At 46.6% G+C, this 23,377-nt stretch overlaps 10 non-coding genes across 10 annotated transcripts; all 10 read left to right on the plus strand.

Moving 5' to 3' along the window:
* The first annotated feature begins 930 nt into the window (after positions 1–930).
* LOC141215659 (U2 spliceosomal RNA) lies at positions 931–1,121 on the plus strand. The gene has a single exon (XR_012284717.1). It is a non-coding gene; the product is annotated as a U2 spliceosomal RNA (small nuclear RNA).
* A 1,115-nt stretch (positions 1,122–2,236) lies between these two features.
* On the plus strand, positions 2,237–2,427 carry LOC141215660 (U2 spliceosomal RNA). Its single transcript, XR_012284718.1, has one exon. It is a non-coding gene; the product is annotated as a U2 spliceosomal RNA (small nuclear RNA).
* Positions 2,428–3,542: 1,115 nt separating this feature from the next.
* Positions 3,543–3,733, plus strand: LOC141215662 (U2 spliceosomal RNA). Its single transcript, XR_012284719.1, has one exon. It is a non-coding gene; the product is annotated as a U2 spliceosomal RNA (small nuclear RNA).
* A 1,115-nt stretch (positions 3,734–4,848) lies between these two features.
* LOC141215663 (U2 spliceosomal RNA) lies at positions 4,849–5,039 on the plus strand. The gene has a single exon (XR_012284720.1). It is a non-coding gene; the product is annotated as a U2 spliceosomal RNA (small nuclear RNA).
* Positions 5,040–11,433: 6,394 nt separating this feature from the next.
* Positions 11,434–11,623, plus strand: LOC141216783 (U2 spliceosomal RNA). The gene has a single exon (XR_012285793.1). It is a non-coding gene; the product is annotated as a U2 spliceosomal RNA (small nuclear RNA).
* A 1,115-nt stretch (positions 11,624–12,738) lies between these two features.
* Positions 12,739–12,929, plus strand: LOC141215664 (U2 spliceosomal RNA). Its single transcript, XR_012284721.1, has one exon. It is a non-coding gene; the product is annotated as a U2 spliceosomal RNA (small nuclear RNA).
* A 1,115-nt stretch (positions 12,930–14,044) lies between these two features.
* On the plus strand, positions 14,045–14,235 carry LOC141216535 (U2 spliceosomal RNA). The gene has a single exon (XR_012285565.1). It is a non-coding gene; the product is annotated as a U2 spliceosomal RNA (small nuclear RNA).
* A 6,089-nt stretch (positions 14,236–20,324) lies between these two features.
* On the plus strand, positions 20,325–20,515 carry LOC141215665 (U2 spliceosomal RNA). Its single transcript, XR_012284722.1, has one exon. It is a non-coding gene; the product is annotated as a U2 spliceosomal RNA (small nuclear RNA).
* Positions 20,516–21,627: 1,112 nt separating this feature from the next.
* Positions 21,628–21,818, plus strand: LOC141215666 (U2 spliceosomal RNA). The gene has a single exon (XR_012284723.1). It is a non-coding gene; the product is annotated as a U2 spliceosomal RNA (small nuclear RNA).
* Positions 21,819–22,933: 1,115 nt separating this feature from the next.
* Positions 22,934–23,124, plus strand: LOC141215667 (U2 spliceosomal RNA). The gene has a single exon (XR_012284724.1). It is a non-coding gene; the product is annotated as a U2 spliceosomal RNA (small nuclear RNA).
* Positions 23,125–23,377: the final 253 nt, after the last annotated feature.

Genomic DNA, 23,377 nt, shown 5'->3' on the forward strand with positions numbered 1-23,377 from the left:
TGCATTGCCATGTAATGTGATGCAATGCTATCTTTCTAGCTCTCCCTTTTTACTTCCTTTTGGATAAACAGACATATTAGGCAAGCATTTTGGAGCTTTCACCTAAATAACTACAGGTGGTGAGATAAGCTGCACAATATAATTGACCTTTCAGTATATTGTTGCACACACACCATCTATTTAGCAAATGCCCTTGTTATCAACAGCAGCCTTTTAAACTCACCTGAGCTAACAGGTATGTGCGCTGGTTACTCTGCTGCGCTTAAAATGTCTTTTTTGGTTTGCTACAATGCCTTTTCTGAAACGTTGTCTCCTTCTGCTGGAACACTGACTTCTTTCATTTAATGCCTGCAGACTATAAAAGAGAACCCAACCCAAAAAGTTTGGTTGATTAGTCTGTGGCATTCTGTTAAACTGTTGCTTATGGCGGTCTCTGTGAGCTTCTCAGCGACATTCAGCCAGCCAGGTATCCTGCCTGCAGTAGATGGAATGTGGCAATGGAACGCTGGCTGCGCGTGTCATAATAGGCTCTGAGCCTTTATATACCTGTGCACAGCAGCAGCCACCTTCAGTCTGCTGCTGGACAGCCAGCAGCAGCAGCAGCAGGAGAGGTATGTAATCAGGAGCCCTCCTGCTAAGGGTAGACAGCTGCTCGTTCCACCCCACCCCCCGCCTTAATTGGTTCTCCTCCCTTCCAACGGTGTTGAGGCGGGTGGGAACAGCAGGGGGTGAAGGTGCTGTGTTTAAAGAGGTGGAGTTATGCAGATCTAAAACGCGTGGATTGCAGCAGCAGCAAGCCGAAAAGTGCAGGCATGTAAGGGATCTAGAGGTTGACAACATGTCTTCTTAACGGGAGTCCAGGAGCTCATCTCCACAAATGGACTTTTCAGGATCCTTGGGTGGCTCCGTAGTTTGAAACCAATTCTGGTTATCGCTTCTCGGCCTTTTGGCTAAGATCAAGTGTAGTATCTGTTCTTATCAGTTTAATATCTGATACGTCCCCTATCTGGGGACCATATATTAAATGGATTTTTAGAACAGGGAGATGGAAAAAGAGCTTGCTCTGTCCACTCCACGCATTGACCTGGTATTGCAGTATCTCCAGGACCGGTGCACCCCTTCTTTAATGCAGTTTCTAAAATCAGAAAGAATTGAATTCAATGTTTTTTGTTCATTTTGCTTGTTTGTCGGATTTGGGGATGGACTCTTTGGCTTTGCTTTTCTTCTCCTCATTGGATTTTTCATGTTCAAAGTTGCAGAAGCCAGATTACAAGCTCATTTTGGTTCAACTTCAGCAACTGTGCATTGCATTGCCATGTAATGTGATGCAATGCTATCTTTCTAGCTCTCCCTTTTTACTTCCTTTTGGATAAACAGACATATTAGGCAAGCATTTTGGAGCTTTCACCTAAATAACTACAGGTGGTGAGATAAGCTGCACAATATAATTGACCTTTCAGTATATTGTTGCACACACACCATCTATTTAGCAAATGCCCTTGTTATCAACAGCAGCCTTTTAAACTCACCTGAGCTAACAGGTATGTGCGCTGGTTACTCTGCTGCGCTTAAAATTTCTTTTTTGGTTTGCTACAATGCCTTTTCTGAAACGTTGTCTCCTTCTGCTGGAACACTGACTTCTTTCATTTAATGCCTGCAGACTATAAAAGAGAACCCAACCCAAAAAGTTTGGTTGATTAGTCTGTGGCATTCTGTTAAACTGTTGCTTATGGCGGTCTCTGTGAGCTTCTCAGCGACATTCAGCCAGCCAGGTATCCTGCCTGCAGTAGATGGAATGGGGCAATGGAACGCTGGCTGCGCGTGTCATAATAGGCTCTGAGCCTTTATATACCTGTGCACAGCAGCAGCCACCTTCAGTCTGCTGCTGGACAGCCAGCAGCAGCAGCAGCAGGAGAGGTATGTAATCAGGAGCCCTCCTGCTAAGGGTAGACAGCTGCTCGTTCCACCCCACCCCCCGCCTTAATTGGTTCTCCTCCCTTCCAACGATGTTGAGGCGGGTGGGAACAGCAGGGGGTGAAGGTGCTGTGTTTAAAGAGGTGGAGTTATGCAGATCTAAAACGCGTGGATTGCAGCAGCAGCAAGCCGAAAAGTGCAGGCATGTAAGGGATCTAGAGGTTGACAACATGTCTTCTTAACGGGAGTCCAGGAGCTCATCTCCACAAATGGACTTTTCAGGATCCTTGGGTGGCTCCGTAGTTTGAAACCAATTCTGGTTATCGCTTCTCGGCCTTTTGGCTAAGATCAAGTGTAGTATCTGTTCTTATCAGTTTAATATCTGATACGTCCCCTATCTGGGGACCATATATTAAATGGATTTTTAGAACAGGGAGATGGAAAAAGAGCTTGCTCTGTCCACTCCACGCATTGACCTGGTATTGCAGTATCTCCAGGACCGGTGCACCCCTTCTTTAATGCAGTTTCTAAAATCAGAAAGAATTGAATTCAATGTTTTTTGTTCATTTTGCTTGTTTGTCGGATTTGGGGATGGACTCTTTGGCTTTGCTTTTCTTCTCCTCATTGGATTTTTCATGTTCAAAGTTGCAGAAGCCAGATTACAAGCTCATTTTGGTTCAACTTCAGCAACTGTGCATTGCATTGCCATGTAATGTGATGCAATGCTATCTTTCTAGCTCTCCCTTTTTACTTCCTTTTGGATAAACAGACATATTAGGCAAGCATTTTGGAGCTTTCACCTAAATAACTACAGGTGGTGAGATAAGCTGCACAATATAATTGACCTTTCAGTATATTGTTGCACACACACCATCTATTTAGCAAATGCCCTTGTTATCAACAGCAGCCTTTTAAACTCACCTGAGCTAACAGGTATGTGCGCTGGTTACTCTGCTGCGCTTAAAATTTCTTTTTTGGTTTGCTACAATGCCTTTTCTGAAACGTTGTCTCCTTCTGCTGGAACACTGACTTCTTTCATTTAATGCCTGCAGACTATAAAAGAGAACCCAACCCAAAAAGTTTGGTTGATTAGTCTGTGGCATTCTGTTAAACTGTTGCTTATGGCGGTCTCTGTGAGCTTCTCAGCGACATTCAGCCAGCCAGGTATCCTGCCTGCAGTAGATGGAATGTGGCAATGGAACGCTGGCTGCGCGTGTCATAATAGGCTCTGAGCCTTTATATACCTGTGCACAGCAGCAGCCACCTTCAGTCTGCTGCTGGACAGCCAGCAGCAGCAGCAGCAGGAGAGGTATGTAATCAGGAGCCCTCCTGCTAAGGGTAGACAGCTGCTCGTTCCACCCCACCCCCCGCCTTAATTGGTTCTCCTCCCTTCCAACGGTGTTGAGGCGGGTGGGAACAGCAGGGGGTGAAGGTGCTGTGTTTAAAGAGGTGGAGTTATGCAGATCTAAAACGCGTGGATTGCAGCAGCAGCAAGCCGAAAAGTGCAGGCATGTAAGGGATCTAGAGGTTGACAACATGTCTTCTTAACGGGAGTCCAGGAGCTCATCTCCACAAATGGACTTTTCAGGATCCTTGGGTGGCTCCGTAGTTTGAAACCAATTCTGGTTATCGCTTCTCGGCCTTTTGGCTAAGATCAAGTGTAGTATCTGTTCTTATCAGTTTAATATCTGATACGTCCCCTATCTGGGGACCATATATTAAATGGATTTTTAGAACAGGGAGATGGAAAAAGAGCTTGCTCTGTCCACTCCACGCATTGACCTGGTATTGCAGTATCTCCAGGACCGGTGCACCCCTTCTTTAATGCAGTTTCTAAAATCAGAAAGAATTGAATTCAATGTTTTTTGTTCATTTTGCTTGTTTGTCGGATTTGGGGATGGACTCTTTGGCTTTGCTTTTCTTCTCCTCATTGGATTTTTCATGTTCAAAGTTGCAGAAGCCAGATTACAAGCTCATTTTGGTTCAACTTCAGCAACTGTGCATTGCATTGCCATGTAATGTGATGCAATGCTATCTTTCTAGCTCTCCCTTTTTACTTCCTTTTGGATAAACAGACATATTAGGCAAGCATTTTGGAGCTTTCACCTAAATAACTACAGGTGGTGAGATAAGCTGCACAATATAATTGACCTTTCAGTATATTGTTGCACACACACCATCTATTTAGCAAATGCCCTTGTTATCAACAGCAGCCTTTTAAACTCACCTGAGCTAACAGGTATGTGCGCTGGTTACTCTGCTGCGCTTAAAATTTCTTTTTTGGTTTGCTACAATGCCTTTTCTGAAACGTTGTCTCCTTCTGCTGGAACACTGACTTCTTTCATTTAATGCCTGCAGACTATAAAAGAGAACCCAACCCAAAAAGTTTGGTTGATTAGTCTGTGGCATTCTGTTAAACTGTTGCTTATGGCGGTCTCTGTGAGCTTCTCAGCGACATTCAGCCAGCCAGGTATCCTGCCTGCAGTAGATGGAATGTGGCAATGGAACGCTGGCTGCGCGTGTCATAATAGGCTCTGAGCCTTTATATACCTGTGCACAGCAGCAGCCACCTTCAGTCTGCTGCTGGACAGCCAGCAGCAGCAGCAGCAGGAGAGGTATGTAATCAGGAGCCCTCCTGCTAAGGGTAGACAGCTGCTCGTTCCACCCCACCCCCCGCCTTAATTGGTTCTCCTCCCTTCCAACGGTGTTGAGGCGGGTGGGAACAGCAGGGGGTGAAGGTGCTGTGTTTAAAGAGGTGGAGTTATGCAGATCTAAAACGCGTGGATTGCAGCAGCAGCAAGCCGAAAAGTGCAGGCATGTAAGGGATCTAGAGGTTGACAACATGTCTTCTTAACGGGAGTCCAGGAGCTCATCTCCACAAATGGACTTTTCAGGATCCTTGGGTGGCTCCGTAGTTTGAAACCAATTCTGGTTATCGCTTCTCGGCCTTTTGGCTAAGATCAAGTGTAGTATCTGTTCTTATCAGTTTAATATCTGATACGTCCCCTATCTGGGGACCATATATTAAATGGATTTTTAGAACAGGGAGATGGAAAAAGAGCTTGCTCTGTCCACTCCACGCATTGACCTGGTATTGCAGTATCTCCAGGACCGGTGCACCCCTTCTTTAATGCAGTTTCTAAAATCAGAAAGAATTGAATTCAATGTTTTTTGTTCATTTTGCTTGTTTGTCGGATTTGGGGATGGACTCTTTGGCTTTGCTTTTCTTCTCCTCATTGGATTTTTCATGTTCAAAGTTGCAGAAGCCAGATTACAAGCTCATTTTGGTTCAACTTCAGCAACTGTGCATTGCATTGCCATGTAATGTGATGCAATGCTATCTTTCTAGCTCTCCCTTTTTACTTCCTTTTGGATAAACAGACATATTAGGCAAGCATTTTGGAGCTTTCACCTAAATAACTACAGGTGGTGAGATAAGCTGCACAATATAATTGACCTTTCAGTATATTGTTGCACACACACCATCTATTTAGCAAATGCCCTTGTTATCAACAGCAGCCTTTTAAACTCACCTGAGCTAACAGGTATGTGCGCTGGTTACTCTGCTGCGCTTAAAATTTATTTTTTGGTTTGCTACAATGCCTTTTCTGAAACGTTGTCTCCTTCTGCTGGAACACTGACTTCTTTCATTTAATGCCTGCAGACTATAAAAGAGAACCCAACCCAAAAAGTTTGGTTGATTAGTCTGTGGCATTCTGTTAAACTGTTGCTTATGGCGGTCTCTGTGAGCTTCTCAGCGACATTCAGCCAGCCAGGTATCCTGCCTGCGAGTAGATGGAATGTGGCAATGGAACGCTGGCTGCGCGTGTCATAATAGGCTCTGAGCCTTTATATACCTGTGCACAGCAGCAGCCACCTTCAGTCTGCTGCTGGACAGCCAGCAGCAGCAGCAGGAGAGGTATGTAATCAGGAGCCCTCCTGCTAAGGGTAGACAGCTGCTCGTTCCACCCCACCCCCCGCCTTAATTGGTTCTCCTCCCTTCCAACGGTGTTGAGGCGGGTGGGAACAGCAGGGGGTGAAGGTGCTGTGTTTAAAGAGGTGGAGTTATGCAGATCTAAAACGCGTGGATTGCAGCAGCAGCAAGCCGAAAAGTGCAGGCATGTAAGGGATCTAGAGGTTGACAACATGTCTTCTTAACGGGAGTCCAGGAGCTCATCTCCACAAATGGACTTTTCAGGATCCTTGGGTGGCTCCGTAGTTTGAAACCAATTCTGGTTATCGCTTCTCGGCCTTTTGGCTGAGACCAAGTGCTTCACAGCAGGAGGTTTCAGTTGAAGGGCACTCAGGTACCCCTCTCCTTGGCCTGGCAGGATCGTCCACTTCGGTGGGCTTCACCTGCCTGCTGCTATTAGGGAGAGGGATTAGTCCTAGGGTAACGGGCAGCGATCCCCCAGCCTTCAGGTGCTTTATCTCAAAGCTCTGAAGGCGCAGATTGCAGGCGGTTGCAATTTGCATTTTGTTGCGCCATACCATGGAGGTTGACCCCAACCTCGTGCCTCTATATGCGAGGCTTAAGAACACCATAAGGGTCCGATTTACGGCTGGTGGTTCCGATATACGGAATCTGGGATATGTAGTCCAGGACGTGCTTGAGAAACTGCTCCACGTCAGAACCAACGAAATCCTTTCTATCCAGGATTATCCTCGACGTGGAGATTATGATGTAACCTTTACTGGCGAAGGTATTTTCAAAGATGTTTTGTCCAGAGTTAAGTCGGTAGAAAATAGCCCTGGTCTAAAAGGGATTCAGATCATCGAGCACGTCCTGGATGAGGTAAAGATGGTGGTTGTGAAAATCTTCTCACCCTTCATAACAGCACCAGAGGTTATTTCCTTTTTGTCAGTTTATTTTAAAAGTGTGAAATTGATTGGGAAAGTGTTGAATGAGTTTAACATCTGGACCTCAAAATGGAAGTTTTTAGTAAAATGTGAAAGAGACCCTAAATTCCCTGGAGGTGTGAGACTTCCTCCAGCTCGATTTAAAATAGGGCAAACTAATGGGGATTTTTTTTTCTCAGGAATGCCACTTTTCTGTAGGTATTGTGGTCTCTATGGGCACTCTAAGGATAGTTGTGGTGCCACTTGTAGAAATTGTGCCAGTACTGAACATGACACAAAGGAGTGCCCAAATGAAAAAAAATGCTCTTTTTGTCGGACACCTGGTCATTTCTATTTTTCTTGCCCTCACAGGTTCAGAGAGGATGAACAAAAACAAAAGGAGAAGTCCAAGACATCCGGGAATGGACGGGCCAATCAGACCACCCCTCAGGAGGAGGAACAACAACCTGGAGCCTCGGGAGGTGATAAGGGCGCTTCAACTAGTAACAATCCCTCCGAGTCAATGACAGGTAACTCACAGGAGCCCAGGAGCTGGCTGAAAGACCATAAGGAGGCTAAAAGGAAGGCTGAGAAAGATCATAAAGGGGCGGTCGGTAAGGCCAAAAAAGAGCGCCAAAAGGCTGACACCGAGCCCAAAATTCCCACTGGGTCTCACGAGAGCGAGGGCGGTACGTGGCATTTGGTGAGGTCTCATAATAAGAAAAAGAATGGTTCCGTGGAGGTGGCTAATAGGGAGGAGATGGATACATCCCCTCACGGGGGTGTAGACTCTGGAATCCCGAGGTCCCGGGGCTCTGCTGCTCCAGGTGGGGCCCCGAACCTGGCTGCCTCCGGGGACTCTGAGGCTCCGCCATGTGCGCAGCCTGCCCCTGTGTTACGACCCTCTGTGGGTCAGCAGGGGAGTGCGGAGCCTCTCGGAGACCCACCTGACGAGGACCTAAATGGTCAGCCTATGGAGACCCAGTGTAACCTTTCTCTCAATATCCTTCCGAGCTACACCCCAGTAGCGTCGGGTCTTAATTTAAGTGAATGTTCCTTCTCCGATGATGAAGACTCTTTGATAACGGTGGATTCAGAAGAGGGCGTTGGTGAAAGTCCAAGTGGTCTGATCCGTCCATCGGATAGGTAAAGTCCAGTTTTTGTTTCTTCCTAACCATTTGTTATGATGGCTGACATTAGTGGTGTTTCCCTCAATGTGAGAGGCATAGGATCCAAGACCAGAAGAGCTACTGTTTTACATTTTTTAACCTGTTTTACAGCTTCTGTTTTCTTTTTACAAGAATGTCATATCCCTCATAAGATTTCTTACAAAAAATATAAGGAAGAGTGGAAACATGGTCCATCGGTCTGGTCTGGATCAAATGCAACCGGATCAGCCGGGGTAGCTATACTTTTTAAGGGAAATGTGTCTATTGATTTTATTCAAGATATTTTACCGGGTCGTATTCTTTTAGTTAAGGCTTTTATTGATGGGACAAGATGGCAGTTTTTAAATTTTTATGGGTCACCTGATAAAAATGAAAGGGCTGATATGCTGGAAATTTTACCTTTATTTATTAACATTTCTGAACCTTTTATCCTGGCAGGTGATTTTAATTGTATTTTAAAAGGCGAAAGCCGACGCTCCGGTTCCGTGAGTAGAAATTATGACAAAACGTCTGGAATGTTAAGCAATATTATAAATGATTGTAAATTAACTGATGTGTATAAAGAATGTAACAAGGATAGCCCTATAGACGCTGGTTTCACCTGGAGCAATTCTACATGTAGCTCCAGGATAGATTTTGTTTTAGGTTCAGAAAAAATACTGCCAGTGAAATGTGAAGTTTTAACTAATATTCTCTCAGATCACAAGGTTTTATCTTTTAGAGTGAGGATTAATGGAAAGAAGAAATGTGGTAAGAAATCTTGGAAATTGAATGTGTCCCTTTTAAAAGATCCACAAATTTTATCGGATTTTATTGAGTTTTATGTAAACTGTAGAAAAAGGAAAAACCCCAATATTTCTTTTAGCTCCTGGTGGGATAGAATGAAAATAAACATTAAAGATTTCTTTATAAAGAAAAGCATACAAAAAGCTAAAGAAAAGTTTGAGATCTATAATTTTCTTAATATCAGGTTACAGACATTGTACAAATTCAAAGACAATGGTCTGGATGTAGGTAATGATATATTGAGTCTTAAAGGAGAAATTTCAAAGTGGTTGGAACAAAAAGGAAAAGAACTGATTTTTCGTTCAAAGGTAAAACACGTAGCAGAGGATGAGACTTGTTCCAGGTATTTTTTTAAGAAAAACAAACAGGCGAAAACAATAATTGATAACATAGATGGAGATAATAATATCAACGTTATATTGGATAAGGTAAATGTCTATTTTAATGATCTTTTTAATGTAAAAACTGTAGACCATGATTTAATACACACTTTCCTGGGGGAGATCAAGTCCACCCTAGATGCTGATGCCCAAAGTTTTTTATCCCAACCTCTATGTGAGGAAGAGATTTTAGAAACCATGAAGAGTTTTAAAAATGGTAAAGTGCCCGGCCCTGATGGTATCCCCATAGAGTTTTATATAAGTTTTTATGATATTTTAAAAGATGATTTGTTTAATTTGTTTTCCGAAGTTTTTAATAATAAGGTTTTACTCAACTCATGGAAGAAAGGTGAGGTATCACTACTATACAAAAAAGGTGACAAAACGGATCTTAAAAACTGGAGGCCGATAACTCTTTTAAATAGTGATTACAAAATTATGGCTAAGATCTGTGCAAATCGGTTGAAAAAGGTGATACATAAAGTAATTCATGCAAATCAGGTATGCGGGGTACCTGGGCGTAGTATCTGGGACAATTTAAACCTGGTGAAAGATTGTATTGAAGATGTAAAAACCAGAAAGACAAAGATGTCAATCCTAGCGGTGGATTTTGAGAAAGCTTTTGACCGCGTGTCTCATTTTTATCTTTTTAAAGTTTTAGAAAAAATGGGCATTCCGGGTGGGTTTTTATTGTCTCTTAAAGCTTTTTATAATGATTGTACGAGTAAGATTTTAGTTAATGGTTTTAAAACAAAAGAAGTAGTTTTAAAATCAGGGGTGAAGCAGGGTTGCCCTTTGTCCCCCCTGCTTTTTATATGTGCTATAGAACCCCTTTTATGTACAATACGCCGGGATAAGCAAATATGTGGAGTACCCTTACCCGGGGGGAACGGTCTACAAGTTAAAGTTGTAAGCTATATGGATGATGTAGCAGTGTTTGGATGTGATGTACCTTCAATACAAAAAACGATAAGCCAAATTCAGTCTTTTTGTACAGTTTCCGGTTTTAAAATTAATCTTACTAAATGTAATATTTTAAATGTCGGGGGGATGAGTTTACATGATGTACCAATTGAAGTTACAGATTCCATTACTATTTTAGGTGTTTCTTTTAATGAATCTAATAATGGTTTTAATAGCTGGGATGCGGCAGCACAGAAAATTAATCAGAAAATCTGCATGTGGAATATGAGAAAGCTGTCAATGGAAGGTAAAGTTCTGATTGTAAAAATGGTGATATTACCTATCCTGTTATATCTTAGTTTGGTGTTCCCCCCTCCTACAAATTTGTTGAAACGAATTACAAAAGTATGTTTTACCTTTTTTTGGGGCTCAAAAATGGAGAAACTCAAAAGAGAAATTGTGACAAAGCCAAAGGTTAAAGGTGGGAAAGATTTCCCTGTTTTAGATAAGTTTCTTTTAATACATTTTTTCTGTTTCTGTTTTAAAACCCTTTTTAAAGATAATTACCTTTCCTATTTTATGCGTTTTAACACTGGTTTTCTCATGAGAAGGTTTGGTTGGTTTGAAACGGTTTTATCCTTTCCTTATGCTTTTAACCTACCTGCACATTATGAGATTTTAAAGAAAATTATTCTTGATTTTAATTTGAATAAGAAACAGACAGGGGATCTATGTAACAGCAAGACACTACTCAAACAAATTAGTACTGATGTGACGTTGTGTGATATTGAACGTTATGATGATGACAAAACTGTACACATATGGAAAATGATTAACGCCCCTTATCTTTTTAATGTACAGAAAGACATGTCTTGGAGCTGCGCACACCACTGTCTTCCTTGCCGGGCATTCCAGTACAGAAGAGGTTTTGTGAGGTCTGCCATCTGCCCAAGAGAAGGTTGTCAAGAAGAAGAGACAGTGAAGCATCTTTTATGGACTTGTGCTTTTGCTAAAGAGTTCTGGAGAAGATTAATCCCCCTGCTGGAGAAAATGGTGGACCTCAAGGACTTTAATTTTGCATCAGTGTTATATGGTCTTCTGGAATGCCCAACAATGGACCAAAAAATAATGGCGTGGAAGACAGTGAATTGTGCCAAGATAGCGCTCTGGAATGCTAGAAATATTGCTGTTTTTAAACATGAAATGTTACCAGTAGATGATGTTTTAGCCTTTTGTAAAAGTGAAATGTACATATACTATTTATTGGACAGGAAAAAGAATGTAACGTTGGCAGGCAAATGGCTTTTTAACCTATGGAATATTTGAAGTCTTGTAAAATTTGCTGTGATGGAATTTTTATTTTTCTTTGAAGTCCCGAAAGTGTAATGTGGATGTAATGGTTTTATTTCTGTAATTTGTTAAATTTTAAATAAACGGTTTTTATCCCCATGTGGGGGATAGCCAAATTAAAAAAAAAAATCTGTTCTTATCAGTTTAATATCTGATACGTCCCCTATCTGGGGACCATATATTAAATGGATTTTTAGAACAGGGAGATGGAAAAAGAGCTTGCTCTGTCCACTCCACGCATTGACCTGGTATTGCAGTATCTCCAGGACCGGTGCACCCCTTCTTTAATGCAGTTTCTAAAATCAGAAAGAATTGAATTCAATGTTTTTTGTTCATTTTGCTTGTTTGTCGGATTTGGGGATGGACTCTTTGGCTTTGCTTTTCTTCTCCTCATTGGATTTTTCATGTTCAAAGTTGCAGAAGCCAGATTACAAGCTCATTTTGGTTCAACTTCAGCAACTGTGCATTGCATTGCCATGTAATGTGATGCAATGCTATCTTTCTAGCTCTCCCTTTTTACTTCCTTTTGGATAAACAGACATATTAGGCAAGCATTTTGGAGCTTTCACCTAAATAACTACAGGTGGTGAGATAAGCTGCACAATATAATTGACCTTTCAGTATATTGTTGCACACACACCATCTATTTAGCAAATGCCCTTGTTATCAACAGCAGCCTTTTAAACTCACCTGAGCTAACAGGTATGTGCGCTGGTTACTCTGCTGCGCTTAAAATTTCTTTTTTGGTTTGCTACAATGCCTTTTCTGAAACGTTGTCTCCTTCTGCTGGAACACTGACTTCTTTCATTTAATGCCTGCAGACTATAAAAGAGAACCCAACCCAAAAAGTTTGGTTGATTAGTCTGTGGCATTCTGTTAAACTGTTGCTTATGGCGGTCTCTGTGAGCTTCTCAGCGACATTCAGCCAGCCAGGTATCCTGCCTGCAGTAGATGGAATGTGGCAATGGAACGCTGGCTGCGCGTGTCATAATAGGCTCTGAGCCTTTATATACCTGTGCACAGCAGCAGCCACCTTCAGTCTGCTGCTGGACAGCCAGCAGCAGCAGCAGCAGGAGAGGTATGTAATCAGGAGCCCTCCTGCTAAGGGTAGACAGCTGCTCGTTCCACCCCACCCCCCGCCTTAATTGGTTCTCCTCCCTTCCAACGGTGTTGAGGCGGGTGGGAACAGCAGGGGGTGAAGGTGCTGTGTTTAAAGAGGTGGAGTTATGCAGATCTAAAACGCGTGGATTGCAGCAGCAGCAAGCCGAAAAGTGCAGGCATGTAAGGGATCTAGAGGTTGACAACATGTCTTCTTAACGGGAGTCCAGGAGCTCATCTCCACAAATGGACTTTTCAGGATCCTTGGGTGGCTCCGTAGTTTGAAACCAATTCTGGTTATCGCTTCTCGGCCTTTTGGCTAAGATCAAGTGTAGTATCTGTTCTTATCAGTTTAATATCTGATACGTCCCCTATCTGGGGACCATATATTAAATGGATTTTTAGAACAGGGAGATGGAAAAAGAGCTTGCTCTGTCCACTCCACGCATTGACCTGGTATTGCAGTATCTCCAGGACCGGTGCACCCCTTCTTTAATGCAGTTTCTAAAATCAGAAAGAATTGAATTCAAAGTTTTTTGTTCATTTTGCTTGTTTGTCGGATTTGGGGATGGACTCTTTGGCTTTGCTTTTCTTCTCCTCATTGGATTTTTCATGTTCAAAGTTGCAGAAGCCAGATTACAAGCTCATTTTGGTTCAACTTCAGCAACTGTGCATTGCATTGCCATGTAATGTGATGCAATGCTATCTTTCTAGCTCTCCCTTTTTACTTCCTTTTGGATAAACAGACATATTAGGCAAGCATTTTGGAGCTTTCACCTAAATAACTACAGGTGGTGAGATAAGCTGCACAATATAATTGACCTTTCAGTATATTGTTGCACACACACCATCTATTTAGCAAATGCCCTTGTTATCAACAGCAGCCTTTTAAACTCACCTGAGCTAACAGGTATGTGCGCTGGTTACTCTGCTGCGCTTAAAATTTCTTTTTTGGTTTGCTACAATGCCTTTTCTGAAACGTTGTCTCCTTCTGCTGGAACACTGACTTCTTTCATTTAATGCCTGCAGACTATAAAAGAGAACCCAACCCAAAAAGTTTGGTTGATTAGTCTGTGGCATTCTGTTAAACTGTTGCTTATGGCGGTCTCTGTGAGCTTCTCAGCGACATTCAGCCAGCCAGGTATCCTGCCTGCAGTAGATGGAATGTGGCAATGGAACGCTGGCTGCGCGTGTCATAATAGGCTCTGAGCCTTTATATACCTGTGCACAGCAGCAGCCACCTTCAGTCTGCTGCTGGACAGCCAGCAGCAGCAGCAGCAGGAGAGGTATGTAATCAGGAGCCCTCCTGCTAAGGGTAGACAGCTGCTCGTTCCACCCCACCCCCCGCCTTAATTGGTTCTCCTCCCTTCCAACGGTGTTGAGGCGGGTGGGAACAGCAGGGGGTGAAGGTGCTGTGTTTAAAGAGGTGGAGTTATGCAGATCTAAAACGCGTGGATTGCAGCAGCAGCAAGCCGAAAAGTGCAGGCATGTAAGGGATCTAGAGGTTGACAACATGTCTTCTTAACGGGAGTCCAGGAGCTCATCTCCACAAATGGACTTTTCAGGATCCTTGGGTGGCTCCGTAGTTTGAAACCAATTCTGGTTATCGCTTCTCGGCCTTTTGGCTAAGATCAAGTGTAGTATCTGTTCTTATCAGTTTAATATCTGATACGTCCCCTATCTGGGGACCATATATTAAATGGATTTTTAGAACAGGAAGATGGAAAAAGAGCTTGCTCTGTCCACTCCACGCATTGACCTGGTATTGCAGTATCTCCAGGACCGGTGCACCCCTTCTTTAAAGCAGTTTCTAAAATCAGAAAGAATTGAATTCAATGTTTTTTGTTCATTTTGCTTGTTTGTCGGATTTGGGGATGGACTCTTTGGCTTTGCTTTTCTTCTCCTCATTGGATTTTTCATGTTCAAAGTTGCAGAAGCCAGATTACAAGCTCATTTTGGTTCAACTTCAGCAACTGTGCATTGCATTGCCATGTAATGTGATGCAATGCTATCTTTCTAGCTCTCCCTTTTTACTTCCTTTTGGATAAACAGACATATTAGGCAAGCATTTTGGAGCTTTCACCTAAATAACTACAGGTGGTGAGATAAGCTGCACAATATAATTGACCTTTCAGTATATTGTTGCACACACACCATCTATTTAGCAAATGCCCTTGTTATCAACAGCAGCCTTTTAAACTCACCTGAGCTAACAGGTATGTGCGCTGGTTACTCTGCTGCGCTTAAAATGTCTTTTTTGGTTTGCTACAATGCCTTTTCTGAAACGTTGTCTCCTTCTGCTGGAACACTGACTTCTTTCATTTAATGCCTGCAGACTATAAAAGAGAACCCAACCCAAAAAGTTTGGTTGATTAGTCTGTGGCATTCTGTTAAACTGTTGCTTATGGCGGTCTCTGTGAGCTTCTCAGCGACATTCAGCCAGCCAGGTATCCTGCCTGCAGTAGATGGAATGTGGCAATGGAACGCTGGCTGCGCGTGTCATAATAGGCTCTGAGCCTTTATATACCTGTGCACAGCAGCAGCCACCTTCAGTCTGCTGCTGGACAGCCAGCAGCAGCAGCAGCAGGAGAGGTATGTAATCAGGAGCCCTCCTGCTAAGGGTAGACAGCTGCTCGTTCCACCCCACCCCCCGCCTTAATTGGTTCTCCTCCCTTCCAACGGTGTTGAGGCGGGTGGGAACAGCAGGGGGTGAAGGTGCTGTGTTTAAAGAGGTGGAGTTATGCAGATCTAAAACGCGTGGATTGCAGCAGCAGCAAGCCGAAAAGTGCAGGCATGTAAGTGTAGCACCCTGAGGATTCGGCTGCTACAGGGGTATTGCACCTCAACCCAGAGGTGTGATATTCCACTCCCGGGTAAGGATGGAGTGTGGAACTGAGCTCAGATAGACTGCATGCACTACATACATCCCATTCCAGAGGAGCAGGCCGACGGTACTCCCACTTGGAAATGTGCAGGTACAACCGAGCCTGTTCCTGGCTGGAGTGGGAGGGGGGTGGTACATCCCATGTAGTGTAGGGGCAGATAGGGGGAGCAGTCTGGGTAGTGTTAGGAGCTCATTGGGTGCTGGTCACCTGAGCTCACACATAGAGGGATATATAAGGAGGGCACCAACTTAGAATCAGGGTCAGATGCAGAGAGTCAGTCAGCTGCAGAGGACAAGTCTGATGCAGAGAGCAGGAAACAGCAGCCCTGGAGAGAGAGGAGAAAGAAAGAGAAAGACCCAGAGGGGGAAGACTGAAGGGACCCAAGAACCCAAATTAGAGCACCGGGTGAGGAGTCAGCATCAGGGTACCGGAACCCAAGCTGGTGGGGGCAAAAACAATCCCTAGCCAGAGACCGGAGACCGTGGGCAGTGTCTGTCACGGTCACCCACCACATTCACCCCGAAGGCACACCACATGCAGGGTCAGGGAACCCAGGGCCAAGGGTGTCCCAAAAGAAGGCCCGAGGGAGCTGGACCTAGGTGAATCCCTGGTGGGGACGGCTGAAGAAAGGACAGAGGGAGAGCTCAGGGCCACGCTCCGGACTTGTTTGGGGGTTGGCTGTATCCAGGACCTGGTGGACGCAGCACGGCTCGGGTGGTCACTAGCGGCTGGAGTGACCGAAACATCAGCAGTAAGTAAACTCCCTTAACTGCACAACCCGAGTCTGTCTTCATTGCCGGCTGCACCGCACCACCACAACCCCCATCCTCTGCGCCTGTCCCCTCTGAGGCTATACCCCTCCCGTTGGGGGTTATCCCACCAAGCTGCGCATCCACCATCAGCCTCAGCGGACCCTGCTGCAGCGGCGGCCACAGTGACCGCATCACAACGGGTGGCGTAGTCGACACAAAAGAACTTTAGTAACATCTGTAAAGCTGCCACATAACACTGAGCTTGACGCCCTGGGCACGGGGCCGGGTCACAGCCGCTCGGAGACTACAACCCCCCATCTGATCCGGTGCCGGGTATTCCCCTCAAAAAGGAATATGTCCCAGGGGGCGCGTCAACTTTGGCGTAGTCGGCAGGATTACGTGCCCGCAACACCCGGGTACTGCGTGCCTGAAGAAAAGTGCAAGTTTACCTCAGAAAGAAGTCTCCCGCCGGTTCCGGAGGGTCCACGCCATCGGACTCCATCACCAGTCGTTTCCCGCCGATTGTCCGCCATTTCCAGCTTGTTCCCGCCATCTGCAGAGTTTCCCGCCACTGGGCGACGCTTCCCGCCAAAACCGCAGATTTCCCGCCTTGGAAGAGCAGCGGACGCCATTATGGGCGTGCCAAAGGAGGGCAGGAGGCCACCTCCCATCGTGGGCCAGGACAGAAAATGGCGCCAAAAGTGGAAACCGCCCCCACCAACAGAGACTGTGATGCTGGAGGTGTCTGTCAGCGTGAAAGAACTCCCCCTGGAGCTGACAGTCACCGAGTTGCCCCGGGACCGCCCTCGAAGTGGGAGGAGACGAAAGAGAAGAACAAAGATGGGTGTCGCTTGGAGCAGTCTGGAGCGAGCGCACCCGGAGGCAAGAGGTCTAACAAGGAGTAGCGGAGGAGCTCACCCGGAGATGGAGAGAAAGCAGAACAGCACCGGCCCGCTGGCCAGGAGTCTGCTAGAGACCGAGGAAGGAGGGCAGAGCAGCACCGGCCCGCTGGCCAGGAGCCTGCCGGAAGCCGAGCAGAGCAGCACCGACCCGATGGTCAGGAGCCTGCTAGAGTCCACAACCCCGCTAGGTCTAGCGGAGATCCTAGCGCAGCTCCCCCGAGACCGGGAGTGTGCACAAACTGCCCTGGAGGGCCTCGCAAGGAGGATGGCCCGGGTACAGCGCGAGATACTGGCGGAGTGGAGCCGGGAGATGGCCCAGCAACCAGAGACCAGTCAACGGAGCACGCTACCCTGGAAGAGGAAGCAGACCGCCTCTGAGGATGGCGCAGGAGGACCCAAGGCCGGAGACGGCGCCGAGGAGGGAGCCGAACGCATGGAGGCAGGTAAAGGGGACGCCTATACCCCAAGCCGTGACACCGCTTACCTGCCCCAGCTCCCCGTCGCAGAGCCCGAAAGTCCCCCTGCTGTGCCCGTAGCCGCCAGGTCACCGCCATGGACTAGGCCCCGACCGGAAGCCGCCGCCGCGACCCCTGTGACGTCACGCGCCTCGACCCGGAGCGTGACAAAACAGGAATTACCACCAGCCTGGTCGCAAGGCCTAGTACCCCCGGGCGCCGCATCACCAACAGCGCCCCCTACCTCCGCGGAGCCTCCGGCCTGGCCGCAAGGCCAGGTAGCCCAGGGCGCCGCCGTCCTAACGGTGCCCTTCACCTTCCAGGTGCCCCAGGCCTGGCCGCAAGGCCTGGGCAACCCGGGCGCCATCACCACCGCGCCCGCGCCCGCAATACCAAGGGTGCCACACCTGGGGGAGGACCTCTTCAGCCAGCTCACATGGCCGGACGGGCAGCCCTTCATCTGGCCCGAAGGATACCATGAGCTGGAGCGGCAACAAAGACTAGGGCCCTTGTGTGAGCCCCTGATCCCGGCTCCGAAGCCCGTGACTCGGGTCTCGCCTCCTTTAGAAGAAGCCCAATTCGTGTGGGACCCCACGGGAGAAGATTTGATGGGGTTCACCGGAGAAACTCGGGCAGTCGCCGCTGAGCGTACTGAGTGTTGTCGTCAGCAGCTAGCAGAGTTTAAGAGAGAACGGGAGGAGAGGCGGGCCAGAGAACAACAGGCCCAAATCCGGAGCGCGGAGCAGAAGAGCCGGACTAGGAGGAACCCCCGTGCAGCGCATTGTCCCCGCACCATCGGGACAGTGATAAAGTTCAACCCGCAGCATGGGTGGGGCTTTATTCGGGACCGTAACAACCGCGGTGACGTTTTTGTGACCCGCAGAGACGTCGAGTCCCACCTGCCGGAAGGTCACAAAGGCCGTGACCTCTACGTCGGAGACGAAGTCACTTTCACCCGGCACAAGTGTGCCAAAGGACCTTACGCCCTCCACGTACACCGCTTGACGGAGAGGAGGAGCCAGAGGACCCGGACGGGTCTGAAGCAACACCATATCAAGAAAGAGCAGGAGGAAGACGCCGTTGAGTGCGGCCGAGAAGTGATGTAAATAGTTACCCAATCGGGGTATAAAGGAACTGAAACTGGAACTGTTGCTGCTGCTAAAATAGTCCCCGTTGGGACCAGTGAACTGTTTTACCCGTTAACCCCTTCATCCTACAGGCTGAGGACTGTGAGCAGCCATTCCCTTTCCTCTAACTGGCCGAGGACTGAGAGCGGCCAACTTCCAACTTCCCCTGTATATAGTTGCGCTTCCTAAAGCGCCCCCTACCGGTTTTATAGAAAACCAGTTTTTTCTAAGAGACTGTCGCACTTTTCCCGGACACACGTTGCACAGTGTCCGGAGGAGGAACCAGAGACAAGAGAAGTCTACGAGAAAGTTTTATCTGATAAGATATGTTATATATATAATGTTTTATATGTTTTATATGTTTATATGAAAAATTTGTATGTTTTGGTGTTTTATGTCTTACAGCCCGAGGACGTGCTGTGATTTACCAGGGGGGAATGTAGCACCCTGAGGATTCGGCTGCTACAGGGGTATTGCAGCTCAACCCAGAGGTGTGATATTCCACTCCCGGGTAAGGATGGAGTGTGGAACTGAGCTCAGATAGACTGCATGCACTACATACATCCCATTCCAGAGGAGCAGGCCGACGGTACTCCCACTTGGAAATGTGCAGGTACAACCGAGCCTGTTCCTGGCTGGAGTGGGAGGGGGGTGGTACATCCCATGTAGTGTAGGGGCAGATAGGGGGAGCAGTCTGGGTAGTGTTAGGAGCTCATTGGGTGCTGGTCACCTGAGCTCACACATAGAGGGATATATAAGGAGGGCACCAACTTAGAATCAGGGTCAGACGCAGAGAGTCAGTCAGCTGCAGAGGACAAGTCTGATGCAGAGAGCAGGAAACAGCAGCCCTGGAGAGAGAGGAGAAAGAAAGAGAAAGACCCAGAGGGGGAAGACTGAAGGGACCCAAGAACCCAAATTAGAGCACCGGGTGAGGAGTCAGCATCAGGGTACCGGAACCCAAGCTGGTGGGGGCAAAAACAATCCCTAGCCAGAGACCGGAGACCGTGGGCAGTGTCTGTCACGGTCACCCACCACATTCACCCCGAAGGCACACCACATGCAGGGTCAGGGAACCCAGGGCCAAGGGTGTCCCAAAAGAAGGCCCGAGGGAGCTGGACCTAGGTGAATCCCTGGTGGGGACGGCTGAAGAAAGGACAGAGGGAGAGCTCAGGGCCACGCTCCGGACTTGTTTGGGGGTTGGCTGTATCCAGGACCTGGTGGACGCAGCACGGCTCGGGTGGTCACTAGCGGCTGGAGTGACCGAAACATCAGCAGTAAGTAAACTCCCTTAACTGCACAACCCGAGTCTGTCTTCATTGCCGGCTGCACCGCACCACCACAACCCCCATCCTCTGCGCCTGTCCCCTCTGAGGCTATACCCCTCCCGTTGGGGGTTATCCCACCAAGCTGCGCATCCACCATCAGCCTCAGCGGACCCTGCTGCAGCGGCGGCCACAGTGACCGCATCACAACGGGTGGCGTAGTCGACACAAAAGAACTTTAGTAACATCTGTAAAGCTGCCACATAACACTGAGCTTGACGCCCTGGGCACGGGGCCGGGTCACAGCCGCTCGGAGACTACAACCCCCCATCTGATCCGGTGCCGGGTATTCCCCTCAAAAAGGAATATGTCCCAGGGGGCGCGTCATAAGGGATCTAGAGGTTGACAACATGTCTTCTTAACGGGAGTCCAGGAGCTCATCTCCACAAATGGACTTTTCAGGATCCTTGGGTGGCTCCGTAGTTTGAAACCAATTCTGGTTATCGCTTCTCGGCCTTTTGGCTAAGATCAAGTGTAGTATCTGTTCTTATCAGTTTAATATCTGATACGTCCCCTATCTGGGGACCATATATTAAATGGATTTTTAGAACAGGGAGATGGAAAAAGAGCTTGCTCTGTCCACTCCACGCATTGACCTGGTATTGCAGTATCTCCAGGACCGGTGCACCCCTTCTTTAATGCAGTTTCTAAAATCAGAAAGAATTGAATTCAATGTTTTTTGTTCATTTTGCTTGTTTGTCGGATTTGGGGATGGACTCTTTGGCTTTGCTTTTCTTCTCCTCATTGGATTTTTCATGTTCAAAGTTGCAGAAGCCAGATTACAAGCTCATTTTGGTTCAACTTCAGCAACTGTGCATTGCATTGCCATGTAATGTGATGCAATGCTATCTTTCTAGCTCTCCCTTTTTACTTCCTTTTGGATAAACAGACATATTAGGCAAGCATTTTGGAGCTTTCACCTAAATAACTACAGGTGGTGAGATAAGCTGCACAATATAATTGACCTTTCAGTATATTGTTGCACACACACCATCTATTTAGCAAATGCCCTTGTTATCAACAGCAGCCTTTTAAACTCACCTGAGCTAACAGGTATGTGCGCTGGTTACTCTGCTGCGCTTAAAATTTCTTTTTTGGTTTGCTACAATGCCTTTTCTGAAACGTTGTCTCCTTCTGCTGGAACACTGACTTCTTTCATTTAATGCCTGCAGACTATAAAAGAGAACCCAACCCAAAAAGTTTGGTTGATTAGTCTGTGGCATTCTGTTAAACTGTTGCTTATGGCGGTCTCTGTGAGCTTCTCAGCGACATTCAGCCAGCCAGGTATCCTGCCTGCAGTAGATGGAATGTGGCAATGGAACGCTGGCTGCGCGTGTCATAATAGGCTCTGAGCCTTTATATACCTGTGCACAGCAGCAGCCACCTTCAGTCTGCTGCTGGACAGCCAGCAGCAGCAGCAGGAGAGGTATGTAATCAGGAGCCCTCCTGCTAAGGGTAGACAGCTGCTCGTTCCACCCCACCCCCCGCCTTAATTGGTTCTCCTCCCTTCCAACGGTGTTGAGGCGGGTGGGAACAGCAGGGGGTGAAGGTGCTGTGTTTAAAGAGGTGGAGTTATGCAGATCTAAAACGCGTGGATTGCAGCAGCAGCAAGCCGAAAAGTGCAGGCATGTAAGGGATCTAGAGGTTGACAACATGTCTTCTTAACGGGAGTCCAGGAGCTCATCTCCACAAATGGACTTTTCAGGATCCTTGGGTGGCTCCGTAGTTTGAAACCAATTCTGGTTATCGCTTCTCGGCCTTTTGGCTAAGATCAAGTGTAGTATCTGTTCTTATCAGTTTAATATCTGATACGTCCCCTATCTGGGGACCATATATTAAATGGATTTTTAGAACAGGGAGATGGAAAAAGAGCTTGCTCTGTCCACTCCACGCATTGACCTGGTATTGCAGTATCTCCAGGACCGGTGCACCCCTTCTTTAATGCAGTTTCTAAAATCAGAAAGAATTGAATTCAATGTTTTTTGTTCATTTTGCTTGTTTGTCGGATTTGGGGATGGACTCTTTGGCTTTGCTTTTCTTCTCCTCATTGGATTTTTCATGTTCAAAGTTGCAGAAGCCAGATTACAAGCTCATTTTGGTTCAACTTCAGCAACTGTGCATTGCATTGCCATGTAATGTGATGCAATGCTATCTTTCTAGCTCTCCCTTTTTACTTCCTTTTGGATAAACAGACATATTAGGCAAGCATTTTGGAGCTTTCACCTAAATAACTACAGGTGGTGAGATAAGCTGCACAATATAATTGACCTTTCAGTATATTGTTGCACACACACCATCTATTTAGCAAATGCCCTTGTTATCAACAGCAGCCTTTTAAACTCACCTGAGCTAACAGGTATGTGCGCTGGTTACTCTGCTGCGCTTAAAATTTCTTTTTTGGTTTGCTACAATGCCTTTTCTGAAACGTTGTCTCCTTCTGCTGGAACACTGACTTCTTTCATTTAATGCCTGCAGACTATAAAAGAGAACCCAACCCAAAAAGTTTGGTTGATTAGTCTGTGGCATTCTGTTAAACTGTTGCTTATGGCGGTCTCTGTGAGCTTCTCAGCGACATTCAGCCAGCCAGGTATCCTGCCTGCAGTAGATGGAATGTGGCAATGGAACGCTGGCTGCGCGTGTCATAATAGGCTCTGAGCCTTTATATACCTGTGCACAGCAGCAGCCACCTTCAGTCTGCTGCTGGACAGCCAGCAGCAGCAGCAGCAGGAGAGGTATGTAATCAGGAGCCCTCCTGCTAAGGGTAGACAGCTGCTCGTTCCACCCCACCCCCCGCCTTAATTGGTTCTCCTCCCTTCCAACGGTGTTGAGGCGGGTGGGAACAGCAGGGGGTGAAGGTGCTGTGTTTAAAGAGGTGGAGTTATGCAGATCTAAAACGCGTGGATTGCAGCAGCAGCAAGCCGAAAAGTGCAGGCATGTAAGGGATCTAGAGGTTGACAACATGTCTTCTTAACGGGAGTCCAGGAGCTCATCTCCACAAATGGACTTTTCAGGATCCTTGGGTGGCTCCGTAGTTTGAAACCAACTCTGGTTATCGCTTCTCGGCCTTTTGGCTAAGATCAAGTGTAGTATCTGTTCTTATCAGTTTAATATCTGATACGTCCCCTATCTGGGGACCATATATTAAATGGATTTTTAGAACAGGGAGATGGAAAAAGAGCTTGCTCTGTCCACTCCACGCATTGACCTGGTATTGCAGTATCTCCAGGACCGGTGCACCCCTTCTTTAATGCAGTTTCTAAAATCAGAAAGAATTGAATTCAATGTTTTTTGTTCATTTTGCTTGTTTGTCGGATTTGGGGATGGACTCTTTGGCTTTGCTTTTCTTCTCCTCATTGGATTTTTCATGTTCAAAGTTGCAGAAGCCAGATTACAAGCTCATTTTGGTTCAACTTCAGCAACTGTGCATTGCATTGCCATGTAATGTGATGCAATGCTATCTTTCTAGCTCTCCCTTTTTACTTCCTTTTGGATAAA

Source organism: Phyllobates terribilis, unplaced genomic scaffold, assembly GCF_046119375.1.
Source record: "Phyllobates terribilis strain yellow unplaced genomic scaffold, ASM4611937v1 Scaffold_236__1_contigs__length_3049075, whole genome shotgun sequence".
In the NCBI taxonomy this organism is placed as follows: domain Eukaryota; kingdom Metazoa; phylum Chordata; class Amphibia; order Anura; family Dendrobatidae; genus Phyllobates; species Phyllobates terribilis.